This window comes from Platalea leucorodia (assembly GCF_965183815.1).
Source record: "Platalea leucorodia genome assembly, chromosome: 1".
Taxonomy (NCBI): Eukaryota; Metazoa; Chordata; class Aves; order Pelecaniformes; family Threskiornithidae; genus Platalea; species Platalea leucorodia.
In genome coordinates, this window is record NC_138823.1 from 137,964,611 (window position 1) to 137,979,418 (window position 14,808).

Below are 14,808 nucleotides of genomic sequence, written 5' to 3' on the forward strand. Positions count from 1 at the left end.
TCCCATCAAATAGCCAATAATGATGTATTTTTTGGCATTCCTAAAACTGCTTCCCGTGTCTCTCGATTACTTGCCCCCAAGAGAATGGTTGCAGTTATTAGCTTGTGCTTCACTGTGTCATTTGTGTTATTCTAGTTCCATGTGAAGTATGACTTCCTGCCATTTATTTGCTAATGGCAACTAGCTGCCTTTCCCCCCCGAGGTTTTTTTCCTCCCTAAATGTACTAAATTATTTGCTAGCCAGAAGCATAATTATTCTTCATTGTCAGTACATTCCTAAGTTTCTTTAGGTTCTGTTCACATCCAGCAATATAGGTACTAGAATTAACAACAATTAAACTTCTAGAGTATAATTAAGAGGCATTTTCAAAGTCCTAAATCCAAACAGCATATAATATATTATCCAACATGGACGAAAAATACAATCTAGAGAAATGCCTTGGGACTTATGATTTTTTTTTTTTTTGTGATCATCTTAGATTATAGTCTTTAATTCTCAAATAAAATTCCATATTAGCATATGCACAGTAATGATGCCAACAGCGTTGACAGGGTTGTTGTTTTTTTTTCTTTAATTTGGTTTTGTGAAGAAGAATGAATTTTTAATTTAATCTGCTTGGAATCAGCCAAAACTAAAGCCCACTGAAATCCACCCCTCTCTGTGTCATTTTCATTTGCCAGAAGAAAATCACAATTTTGTAGATTTGTTTTCTCAACCTCCATTAAATAGTAGTTATTGAAAAGGTCTTTTGTGCACTTCTGGGCATCACAGATTGCTAACCTGGAGTTTGCTGATGAACTCCTGGTGGGGGATTGCGAGGATTGTAAACCTCTAGCGAAGAATGAAAAAAAAAAAAAAACAAACACAAAAAATCTGAAGCCAGGATAGAAGGCAGTCAAAGCATGGAGACGACAGAATAGTGCGTATCCTATACAATCCCAGCCGCAAGCCTGGCCTACTTCATTATCCCTTTTACTGTTTTGTGTGTGCTTTCTTTCCAAACTGTGCAATTAGAGGATGCTGTGGCATTGTTTGTATATATTATAGGTGGGACTTTAGTATCCTAATATTTCCTGGTCTGTTGAAACACAAAGTGTGCCCAGACCTCTAGGTGTTCAGCCTCGAATCCCCCTGCCCAGCCAGCCTTCCCCTCCATACCCTACTTGGGAAAGTGACACCTTTAATCATTCAAATCACAAATGGGGCGGACAAGATTAATTTGGGATGTGGTAAACCAAGTCTACAGCTAAACAGCAAGAACCAGTATGAAACCAGCACGAAAATCATGCTAAACAGGTAGTTCTGCATTAAACATTGCCAGGGGCTATTACTGGGAAATTGGTAAATTCTGTGTTGGTAAACTGTTTGCATGATCTGCCTTGCTCTTGGCCGTACCAGCCAGCATTCTCCCAGGCCACCTCTAAGGACATTTACATAGTTTGAACTCCTCGAAGACCACTCCCAGCAGGCAGTTTGTGCCCAGCCACGTTGTTTTGTAGGGTAAGTCAGTTTACTTGGGCAGGGTACATCATGCCTGTTGCTCTCTTTACCAGCAAACGGACCTGGATACTTTTAATATCCTAATCTGGATGTAGCTTTACAGCCCTAGCATCCCCTAATGCATCATAGGGGTATCTGCCCTAAGACCTACACCAAGCAGATTCACTGATACCCGATATGTCACCATATTAGGATTTGTAAACAGAGAAAAATCCCAATTGTGATCCATCTCTGACCAAAAGAGCTTTTTAATTCAGTGGAATAACAGCCAGCAGTTTAATTATATATCAAATGCTATTATATTTCTATCTTAAATACACAGGCACAATATTGGGTTAGATGTGTAAAGTACTAACTCCACATTATGTTGTCAAGGAAGAATTGCTCAGCATTCAGATGGCAAAGTATTTTACACAATATTAAAGTTAAAAGACTAATGATGAGAAGTGTAAGAGAAAGTGCTATAAACAGATTAATAGAGAACTGTGTAGAATAATTTGTATTAAGTGTAGCACCCACATGGATATTTGCTTTAATACCATTGCAGGCAGTATTCTCCTCTCATACTTTTTAAGCTAAAAATATTCTACCTCTGTCTGGTCTGTTTATTTCAGACTAGATAGTAGGAAAAACATTCAAAGGGCATTTTCTTTATTACAATGACAACTTTGAGAGGGACTCCATGGTTTGACATGATTTGGGAAAAAGAAGGCATCACAAGAGAGCTTGTGGGAGAATGAGGGACCTGTGATTTATCAGCTATTAACTTGATAACGGAGGCAGGAGGAAAGCACCATTGGACTGTCTATCACAGCTTTTTAATTTCCAGTCTGTCCTCACAGTAACACATACTCCACTTACGCTTTGTTCCTAAAAATCAGGTTTACGGTCTGCAGCCTAACATATAAGCAACACAGATATAGTTGCAACCTTTACAAAAGAACAGAAATTACTACTCGCAACGTTAATCAATTGTCCTACATTTTACTGGGGGGAAGTCATCAGTGTAGACAATAATCGTTAAAAAAGAAAACAAATCTGTCTCTCCAGCAGGTTCAGTATCGCTAAAAAGCACAGAAATGAGAAAACAAAACCAAACATTGTGACAACTGTTTATAACCAAGATAGCTGGGAAAAACAAGCAATTTGAATACATTCTGGAAGCCGTAAATGTCCCTCTAAATTGTGCGCATCTGAGGGTTCGCATGTATATCCAATTCACATAGAAATCAGTGTAAAGCTCTACCTATACTTTCTATTGCTCGGCAACTCAGAGAACCTCAGCATGAGTTTCATAGAAGACAAAGACAGGCTAATACTTTTACCTAGGAGCTTGTAATTTAATGTAGTTTGTAAACAAAATGAATATATTTTAAAATGTTTTCTTATTTGTTCCAACAAAATCTGAAGAGAAAGTGTTGTAGACCTCAGTCTGAGTTCAGTCCTGCTAAGTGTTAAGAAAGAAATCCTGGTGTCACCTCTGACACAGCGTAAAACACCCAGGAAACCTCGCATCAACAGCACTTACCTCACTCTTTCCAGGATAAGGCCATACAACTCCTCTGAAGCAAACGCAGCAAAACTTGGCTTCACTTTTAACACACATACCAAGTACACGCTATAGAACAAAATTTACCCTCCTGATCTCGGTACAGTGGGTGGTTTGGCCCCACTTACAACCAGAGCGAGCCCCAGAGCTTCGAGCATTTCCATGTAATGGTACCAAGGGAATAGTTGTTGGTAAGCGCTTCTGAACAAGCACCTCTAAGCTGAAGCCTGCAGAAGCTAATTACAAGCCATACTAAATGAAGAGGATCAGATGGTAAAGTGGAGAGAGGTTAAGTCATTTTAAAGCTAAGATGGTAAGTTTCCCAATTTCCTAAAAGGTCCCCTCTGTAATGCTGCAAGGGATGGAGAAATCTGCTTTTCTCTTGGCAAATTATTTCAGCTGTTAATTAACATCAAGGGTAAAACTTCGCACCTTAATGTTACTGTGATTTTGGGGGGTCTTAAATATCTTCTTGTGAGAAGACTCTTTTAGAGTCCTTTTTGCAGCTAAAATAAAGCCAAACAAAATCTGGATGTATATTAATATAGGCCTAGAAACTAGTCCTGGGCAAAGCGCCTACTTAGTTACACAGGTGGTATACATGTAGCCTTTAAAGTCAGGGCATCTGGCTGCAAGGATTGCTCCTGTTTCTAAAAGATACACTTAATTAAGCAAAAGGTGTCAGGCTGGGCAAGAAACAATGCAAGAACTAGAACCTCTCTGGCATAGCTCTGTTGCAAACAGCCTTCAATACAGTGACGTTTCAGTCAGGAAAATGTACCATTTTGGTGCACGGTACCGATGGTAAGAGGGAAGGGTAACACGATGGAGGCTGAGAGCTGCCCCTGACTGATGAGTAAAGCACTTCTCTGCTGTCTGGGAGGCCAGCAGAAACTGAGATGTTCACCCTGAACATCAGCAGTGTCTGTGAAATGGCTACAGCTCCTCGCCTGTGCAGGGGAGGGCTCTTGTATCCCAGCACAGAATAGGATGCAGTTGGCCAGCCAGTCCAGACCGCAACACACACCTTGTCCTTATTAATGCTCTTTGGGCACGATATAATGGAAGGGCCATGCAAACATGAAAGTAAAGTTGGGAAATGAGTTTCCCAGAGTTAATTGCAAAAGAACAGGATTTATATTGCCTGCCACTAGAGTTTTAACTTACCGCCCCTCTGGCTTTGATAAAGCTTTGATGTGGTTATGTGTGACGCTCTCACCGGGAGACGAGGGAAACGTGCTGGGGGAGACGAAGCTGCTGCGGGGTGAGAGCAGAACTGGTTAGAAACACCCCGAGCCCTTACCAAGAGCTCTCTGCCAGAGTGGGAGGATGTTTTGCAGAGGGTTCATCAGTGTTACAGCCCATGGGTCTGTACCTTAACCTAACCCACATAAGCAGCTGTCGTAGCCTGAGGGAACTCGGCTATCTTAAAAGATGTGCAAGAAAATTATACACATGTGAACTGGTGAAACAGTGGGATTTTGTGTGTCTGTTTGAATTTAAAATAAATAAATGAATAAAGTTTTTGTTCGTATTGTGTGTTTTGGCTGATGTAGTTTATGGCTACCAGCACATCCAGCAGCTCCTGACACTGCAGAAACAGCCCTTGTAATTCTGTAGCAGTGGCCAAGTGACGGCAGGTGACAGCAAGCAGAGCACATTTTAGAAGCCTGCTTATGCTCCGCTTGGGACTGGTGACTGCTTCAGCCCCTAGCACAGTACAGATTTGGAAAAGCACGGCTATGCCTTAAGGCCACCTTAGCCCACGTTCCCTTGAATCTCACCCACACATCCCAAGGAATCTAGTTAGTGCTTTCCCTCTTAATACTAAAATTAGGATGAGACCTGATTAACCTGCTCCTGGTGGATATTTCCCCTCATTTCAATGATTCAAAATGGGTCTAGCAGCTGTGGCTTGCACAGTGAGGAGGAAGCAGGCAGTATCTTTCATGTTTAAGGGAGACCATAGGTTTGTTCTTCTGAAGCAGCTAGTATTTCTGAACTTAAAACATGACGCCATGAAAAATGTGCATGTCCCATATTACTTGATAGCTTTTCCATCACTCTGTGAATACAGGAAACACTTTCAGCCCATCTACACCTTTGTGGTTCAGTAATGAAAGTCTATGTGAAGAAAAAAAAAAGCCTAGAAGAGTTAAGCCTAGAAGCTAGTCATTACTCTTCTTGTCAGTGGCTGTATCTCAGTGAACTTTATAAGTAATTAATGATATTTCTTTTTTCTTTTTTTTTTCTTTTTTTTTTTTTTTTTTCCTTACTGCACAGCATAGTGGGACTATCCATTAAGACTGTGATTCCTTGTTGGGCTTCACAAAGAGTCAATGGTTGACCAAGAAGGACAAAGGAGGTTTGTGAATCTGTGTTGAACTGAGGGGCTATTACATTTTTAGCTAAGTTTGAGAGGAGGAAAACGTCATCTAGAAACAAAAGGAGCATACTCAATCTGTACGTCAAAGCCTAATAAATCCTGTCTTTGATTTTGTGATTGTGAATAGATCAATTAAATGGATGTTACGTTCCTGAATGAACCCTTGTAGTTTTTATCCGTTTGTGGCACGAACACGCTTTCCTGGTGGGAACCAGGGGTTCAGGAAACAAAGGGCTCTTGAACCCACTTTCATTTCCTTTTCCCAAAGAGTCCAAGTCTGAAACGGTCTTCAGACGAAACCAGAAATTAGGACTCCACGTTTAGGCAATGTAATAAGTGAAGCCTCTTCACAACAGTCGCACATCTGGCTAAATGATAAAAAGTGTAGACAAAAGCTTTTCATTTGGAGCATTTCATGAGAGTATTTCTGGGAGGTAAGAGCACTTTGGAAGTTGAGAACCATTTGTTTCCTCTCTCTCACAAGCTATAATCCTTTTGTAGAATACAGAAAAGTGGCCAGGTACATCATTTTCCTTCCCACCCTCGGGAAGGTGATAGCCACAGAGTCGGGAAGACAGGTGAAGCCAAACGCTGACAAAGTGCCTGCAGCTCCAATTCACCTTTGCAGAATTGCAGCATAAACTGAGCAGCCACAAAGGCCAGAGGAGATGAGCATGCCAGGACCAGCATGACTTCCACTTCACATGATCAAGATGGAAGAGGAGGCTTCAACCACTGCAGCATTGGCCAGCAGTGACGTGTTTAATGGAAACTGAGCTGGGAAAAAGAAAGGAAAAGCAGAGGGCATCACAGCGAGGCTCTGCTGAGATGCCCAGCGCCATGAGCCAGCGAGCTGGGTGCTCTGCCCCGGCAGCCACCCTGCCTCAGTGGGTGTGCGCAGCAGGTCAGGGACCTCTGCTTTTCTGAAACCAACCAGGAGTGCAACAATCCCCCCCCAAATATATTGTTAAGGACAGCAACCATGCTCCTGGCACCATCGCAGTTTCTCCCTCCTTTCCACAGCTGATAACACATCTCAAAGGCAGAGATTTCAGTTCCTGCCAGTTGTTGACCCTCTGCCTTCCACCTTCCTCCCCCAGACTGGCAAAACACCAGCCACCTCCTTGTCATCAAAGAGCTAAAATTGGTGTAGCACGTGGATACTTGCATGCTGCAGTGACAAACACAGATGAAGTTACCTTTAATTTTGCCTATTTGTGAGACGGTCTGCTTGCCTATGTGATGTCATTAACAACACCTGGGCTCTGTAGCTCCAAAAAGTCACCAAGAGAACAGCAGTTTCAGGAGTTCCCACAGGAGACAAGTTGATCAGGATGTTGGAGAAGAAAGATTAGTCATACATTTCATTTACATAAGGCTTTTCCCAAGTGTCCAGGCACCAGAAAAAGTGGGTTCATCTTCACCCCTCCCTTTTTCAGCCATGGGAAGACTACAATATAGAGAGAGCAAATGACTTTGCTGAGGTTAGTCTTGAGTCACCGGTGGAGCAGGACACAGATCCCTGATGCTACAGCTTATTCACACCATCCTCTGCCACCAACACACAGTGACTCAGCAGTGAAGCCGGTTTCAGAAACCAGATCCAAATCCAGTTCATCAAAGTCGCACAAACTCTAATGAAAGATGCCTATGTATATCTCATGAATAAGCTTGTTCGTTCATGCTCCCTTCATTACCATGTCCTGCATCTGCAGGGCACAGTGCAGAGAGATTGTCAGGTTTCAGACATTCATATGGCACTCATTTAGTTGACTCCTGCATCATGCAGAGCCCCATTCACAAAGGAGCTTTGCAAGGCTCCTCCAAATCAAAATCATGTGAATCAAATCTGTGGGTGAAACAGCTAATAAGTACAGTCTTAATAAAACAGGGACTATTGGCTTTTAACTTGGTTCTAGAGAAACAAAGCTTAAGCATACACTCGGTCTATCTGTCTGATCCCAGCCTGCCTATTGCCTTTGACCCCATTAAACACCACCAACCAAACATAGAAATTAAGTCAGTTGAGATATCAGGTCCTTGCAAGTGCTGCAAAAATCGATGGCTGTGTAAAAGAGAGATCTCAAAAATACCTCCCTTGTAGGAAGGATACACCTTTTACGGGACACTGAAGAATCCATGCTACAGGCTTGGGGAGGAGTGGCTGGAGAGCTGCCTGGTGGAAAAGGACCTGGGGATGTTGGTTGACAGCTGCCTGATCATGAGCCAGCAGCGTGCTCAGGTGGCCAAGAGGGCCAGTTGCATCCTGGCTTGTATCAGGAATAGTGTGGCCAGCAGGACCAGGGAGGTGATAGTGCCCCTGTACTCGGCATTGGTGAGGCCGCACCTCGAGTACTGTGTTCAGTTTTGGGTCCATCACTACAAGAAGGACATCGAGGTGCTGGAGCGTGTCCAGAGAAGGGCAACAAAGCTGGTGAAGGGTCTAGAGAACAAGTCTTATGAGGAGCAGCTGAGGGAGCTGGGGTTGTTTAGTCTGGAGAAAAGGAGGCTGAGGGGAGACCTTATTGCTCTCTACAACTACCTGAAAGGAGGTTGTAGCGAGGTGGGGGTCGGTCTCTTCTCCCTAGTAACAAGTGATAGGACAAGAGGAAACGGCCTCAAGCTGTGCCAGGGGAAGTTTAGGTTGGATATTAGGAAAAACTTCTTCACCGAAAGGGTAGTCAAGCATTGGAAGAGGCTGCCCAGGGAAGTGGTTGAGTCTCCATCCCTGGAGGTATTTAAAAGATGGGTAGATGTGGTGCTTGAGGACATGGTTTAGTGGTGGACTTGGCAGTGATAGGTTAACAGTTGGACCCGATGATCTTAAGGGTCTTTTCCAACCTTAACAATTCTATGATTCTATGAAATTCTATGAAATGCTAAATATCTAACTAAAGGATTTGCTGATTTATCTGACAGAGTAATTACTGCTTAAAAAAAATTGGAAAAGAGAAAGTTCCTGACAGTGTCATAAAAGTTTTAAGGGAAGGAAAATTAGGGGTGCCTAGATTGCCAAAAACAGCACCCTTCTAAGAAATAAACCCCAAATTAGTCAGTGCCATAAATAATCCCATAAAAGCCTATGCTTCTGAGATTGTGGGCTCAATTATTTTTGCCATGAGAGTTAGAAGAGATTAAGAGGATAGGGGCACAGCGTGCTGATTAAGGAAAAAGAAAAGTGGTTTGCTCAGCAGATGTCTTGTCAAAACCACATCCTTTAATCTGAAGTGCAAACACTAAGACCAGCACTGCAATGATCTGTTTTAGCCATTAGAGCATATAGTATTCTGGGGCACAGCAGTGGGGAAGATGAAGGAAGTACAGTCATTAGGGTGCAGAGGAAATGCAAGGTAAATGTCTTTCTGTGGAAGGATTAACATCGTTGTCTAGACAGTTTCCCATCAGGAGGAACTCAGGAGCTGGGCACAGCCCTCCCCGGGGAGGCCCCAGGGATGGGCTCTCTCTGCTAGACCTTTTGCAGAGAAAGGATGCTTCGTGCAGAGCCCCTGAGCCAAGCAGCAGGCTGCGAGCACGATCAGTGGTGCGACTCCTACAGAAACCACCGCAACGCCTGGGAAGCTGGAGACAGAACAAACTCATCTCTCTCCGGAGCGTGTTGACAAGAGTGGCAGATTGACTTGCATGTTGAGCTCAACTCCATGGCAAAGACTTGGTGGTCTGAAGAAATCTGTGGCTTGAGAGACTGAAGATGGAGCTAAGAAAGAGGAAATCTTAAGTTTTGTCAATGTTGTTACTCTCATGACACATAAAATTGTTCACATGAGAAAATCTTCACCTTTCATTTTCACTATCTGTCAGCTGTACTAACGTGCTTTAAAATGTTTGTTCACACAAAATTAAAAATAGCAATTTTTTTTTTTTTCTTAACGCTAGATAGATTTAACATGCTCTTCCACAGTTCAACAGTTCAGAGGAGCCTTTCTGCAAACAGTACCTGTACAGTCCAGAACCAGAGACTATAGACGGTCTTTTGCAATGTTAATTCGCAGTTCAGTCACGGTGTTGAAAACATAGCAGGAAGAAAAGTGACTTTTCCAGCAACAGACCTGGGAAAAAAGTCCATTGACATATATATATATATATATATATACACACACACACAAATAACTCTAGGACTTGGTTCAGTTAAGCTGGCTGCAGTTGGCACATTGCATAAAGCTAGCCCAATCAGGGGTGGAACCTATGGCTCTCTGCAAACTCTTAGCCTAAGAAATGGCTTTGTTTCTCCCCCTAATGTAATTAAATTACATTTACAATTTGTCAGAATTTGCCTGAAGGCTTGAATTTATGATAGGACACTAACTCATCCAAGCATATGTTGTTTAACAATACAAAACAGAGTGGGAATTGTATCCACAGTATGAGCCCCCACAACTTTGTCATTTGTCATTTACGAAAATGCAGATACACGGCAAAGAATATGTTCTCTACAGTATTTTCTTCATCATATCTAACAGTGCAGAAACCTAATTCACTTGGGGCTTTACAAAATAACCCCATTTATGACAGTTGTCTTTTTTATTTTTTTAATCTATTCAGTTTTCTGAACATTAGCTTGGCGGAAATCTTACTAGGGAGTTTGATTAAATATTAACAGCGTATTACACATACATGTATTTTTCTAGCTAAATGTACAATGACCCAAGGGTACAAGGATGTGAGCGTGCATATAAGAGCAAGTAAACACATGCACAAAGTCACTGCCTTGAATGCAGGCATGGAATTAAGATTAAATAAACAAATAACTTCTGTCTATGGACATCAAATCCCCAGACTGACGGGGCCTGACAAGTGGGGTTTGTCACACTGAGTACAGCAATCTCCCGAGGAAAGGCTCGAGGGACTTTGCTGCAGGATGCGCACAAGGCGTGTAAGAGAGCACGTCTCTCCTGCCACCCCACGTCGGTGGAGCATCTGCAGGCACATTCAGAGCACCTGCTGGGGAAAGGCAGGAGCATGCAAAAAGCCACGGGCACTCAGGGAGAAGGCACAAAGTAGTGCAAGATGCACCTTAACACATGCTTCACGCATGCTGTCTGCACCTGAAACTGAATGGACACTCTGAAACCCTGGCAATGCTGCCCTGTCCTTCAGCCACTGCACTTCCAGCAGTGAGCTTGACTGACAAGTTCACCAGATGAGCAGGCTTGAAGGTCCCTCGAACAACCGCAAAGCTAAGGGCTATTTTCCAGTTGTCCAACAGGACTGTCACATCCAGTACGTGACCAAATGGAATGGGTCAGAGTGTCCAGACAGTACTTCACATTACATTACAACCCCTGGGGATTATTTGGATGAAGCAGCATCTCCTGTTTCACTCCTCCGCAGTTCCAGCTCAGTGCTGCTTCTGAGCAGAAAGTAAATATTATCATAGCTCTAGAGATGCCAGCCTTTCCAGATCACATTAAAATCATTGGCAGAATGATGATTGCCTAAACCAAAAATTTAAATAAGCATATTTATCTCATCTACAACATTCATTTTGACTTTAAAAGAAAAAAAATTCTCCATTCACTGTTTGAGTTTGCAGAATGCAACACAAAAGGATGTTTCTGACTGAATGCTGTAGGTTTGCCAGAGGTGCAGGAATAAGTTTTGCTAACAATTTTTTAATGAATATTATTGACCTCGTATTATTATTTGTGTTTGTTGCTGCAGATCCTTCTACAATCTTGGGTATTCTGTGTTGTATTCTGTGTTCTGTTGTGTATTCTGAATATGTGCACAGGCATATGTATTCACGAGAATAAATGGAAACAGACAATGTGAAAAACAATGTTTTAAGCAATCTCCTGCCAGCAAAATGTGTAATTATTTTTGCTGGAAATGACAAAAATTTATGTAAGAAAGTTAATCATGAGATGGCTCTGTTAGAAAACACCCCAGCACAGAGGTGCACCAGGAGGTTAGAAACCTGTAAGAAGGAACATCTCTTTTCTAATCTAATTTCTTTCCTTCAAGTCTGTTAATGTGTTTTGTGGATATCAAGTAATTAATTCCCAGAATCTGGAAGCTTTTAATGTTTGTTCCTTCCTCCTTCACAGTCCCCCTCCAGCTGCCTGCCTGGGCAGCCATTGCAGATCATCTGAAACTCTCAGGTCCTTCATCTTTGTGAGTTAGGCACAAAAAGTCTACCTACGTTCAACAGCGTAAGGCCTGCAAGGCTGTAAGATGCATTTCATACATGGACACACAGAAAGTTTTGTTCTGGATATCCCAAGAAAATACACGGGTTACTTATATAAATGTTAACTTTACTATCCACTTTCAATGCACCTCAAATGACAGTTAAACTAGAAACTGTATTCCCAGCATCGTCCACCTGACATGTCCAGGGTTACGGCCTCCAGCATTATTGTGTTTTTGCTTAATACGCTTACAGATACAGCCTACAAGCCAGACACTTCCATCACACGTTATGAATGCGTGCTGCACCATTTGTAACCAGGGATAAGGTCAGAGGGAAGTGGGAAAGGCCACTGAATAAACTATGTCAGGAAATGATTTGGATAACAACACACCAAGGAGAGGTGATGTATATCAATATACAGAACTGCCTTTAGCTTGATATACTGTCATATGAAAACTTCAGTCTGTATGTCAATTCAGTTTGGGCCATTAGCCGTTTTTTCCCCAGTCACCCTGTTCCAGAGGGAACGTTGCTCTAGAGACAACACTGGATGATACAGTCATTATTTATCATCATGACATCCCTCCTGGGACTGTTAACAAATGAGTCCTACATGCCTCCTGAAAATCTGTCAAGACCATCAGTACATTACAAAGAAGGCAGAGGTAGTCATTATATAATAATTATTCCACAAAAATGTGGTTTAAACAAGGCAATATTAAAGCCTAATAGCTTATTCATCAGGAAAAAACAGAATAACCCTTAGACTCATTGATACCATCAACATTTATGTCTTCTATTGTGGGCCTTCAGTGCTTAATAACTCAAATGTGTGTTCATATATGTATATGCACACATATACACACTTTTTCATGTGCCAGAGTTCAAAATTACAGTGCACTTTTACTCACTGAAGAGAAACAAACTCTACGGGTGAAGACTGTCAAAACATCAGTAGTACCGGTACCATTGTTCTTCCCATGCAGAGGTTTAAGGTCTAGTCTCATAGTTTTTATTTTTTCTAGCAGACAAACCAATCATAATGATTAGTCTCAGATTGAAGCCTTTACCAAATTCAAGTGCCTCTCATCTTGATTGAACCAATTGTAGGTCCCCAAAATCCTAGGTTCAGCTATACCTAAGAGATTCCATAGGAACTCTGGTGTCTCTTTGTAAGCCAGATCCCCCCCTCACAAACCATGACAGGCACTGAAGCTACACTAATAAAGCAGCACTTAATGCATTTGGAAGAACTCAGTTTAAAAAAAAAAATCAAACAGTTTTCAGATAAAATCATAACAGTTTGGGAGTGCTTTAAGCTTTGAACTGTCCAAAATGAATTTTCAAGATATATGACACAGCTTCCTTGGTATCCTGATTATTTTATATTACTTTTTAATAGAATTGGGGATGCAAGGGATAAACCATCCTTTCCCCCCACCATGGAAGAGTTGTGTATCTTTCTATCCAATTACTTGAAATTCTACTAAAATGATCTTAATTACACTTTATTTCTGTCTGCATTTGAAAGACTGCTTTTTTTTTAATGCATGGCATATTTAATATTTCATTAGCAGGACCTTCAATTTTTCAAAATGACTTAAAATAATTTGTTTTATACTTCTAATTTAATGATTAAGATGACAAGGGAAAACACCAAGGTATTTGTAACAGGCAAAAAAATAAGCTACTGCATGATTCGTCTTTCTACGGAAAAAAATAAGAAAAAAAATTGAAAAGTTGAGCTGAGAATTAGATGAGTTGTTTTGCTAAACAATGCTGTAAAGTTGATTTTTACATCTACTTTACAATTCCTCCTTCTGACACCCACATGCTGATAGTACCGTTACACAGGAGCTCATTTTACTTCAGTTTTTTTTTGTTTTTTTTTTTTAATCAGTTCATTGGCAATGATTCTTTGCACAATTTAATTTCTCCAGGTTGCACTGTTTCCTATCACCACCTGCCTAATGGAGAACTAGAGAACTTAAATCTGCTAAATAAGAAGTAGTATTCTTGCCAAAGAACAAAGCACAGAAGCCAGAAGTTGGATCAGACATGTATTCATTCATCTTTTAAATGAATGGCTTCATTTCAGAAAGTACTACACAGATGCAAATCTCATTAGCTTTCCAGGGGATATTTAAAAACGGGTCCACTTTATCAATATACCAAATACAGAGTCAGCATTTCAGCGTAAAGTACTAGCAGAAGTAACACATCTATTCTTCCTTCCTGGTAGTTTCTATTTGATATTGGAGAAATATATATATATACACACACATATATATTTTGTGTGTGTGTATATATATTAGGAGAAATATATATATACACACACATATATATTTTGTGTGTATATATATATTATTAATATATATAATGTGTTAGCTAAAACATATATACAAATATATGTATATTTCTTATATATATTAGTTATATATGTGTGTATATATTATTTGGTTTTTACCAGCTGATGTTTTGTTTTCCAAAAGGATTCACCAAAGCACTTATTATGCAATGTATCACATCAACTCCAAGGGAGTTAATTTGCCATTTGAGAGAGGATTTTATTTATAAGAACTTAACATTTCAGTAACACTGTATGTACTTATATGTTCAGATCTCTCATGAATCATGACTATGCTTTGCTCGTTAGGCAAGGACTCAATATTTGTAACTTTTTAATGTTTTTTTCCCAGGGATACTTGATGTTATTCAGTGAAAGTGCTCACTGATCTCAAGTTAAAGTTGCAGCACTATGTGACGAGTGGTGATGAGTAGAAATAAAGACCTTCTGTGACTTCTATACCATCATCAGTTGTAAAGTCAGCTCTAAACTCCCCTGATGACATCACTACTTAGCATTCATGCAATTTGAATGGATGTTTTTCAGAGGAAAATTTGTTTACTTCAGCTAAAGAATAGTCACAGAGAAAAATGAAAAGTATTCTTTTACCTTCAAATGACAGACCCCAAACCATCCTTTTTTGAACAGTATTATGCTAATCATAAATTTTATTACTGTGAATTTTCAGCATAGTATTCACAGGCTTAAAGGGGAGACTGCAAATGCAATGGATCAGGAGCCCACCTGGGAAAACGTGTGCATGTGTGCAGGCACATACAGGCACACACAGGCTGAATCACCGATCACCTCATATACCTCCATAATAAAGTAATTGCTCTTCCTGACACTTCAGATGAGATTTGGGTCAGATTCT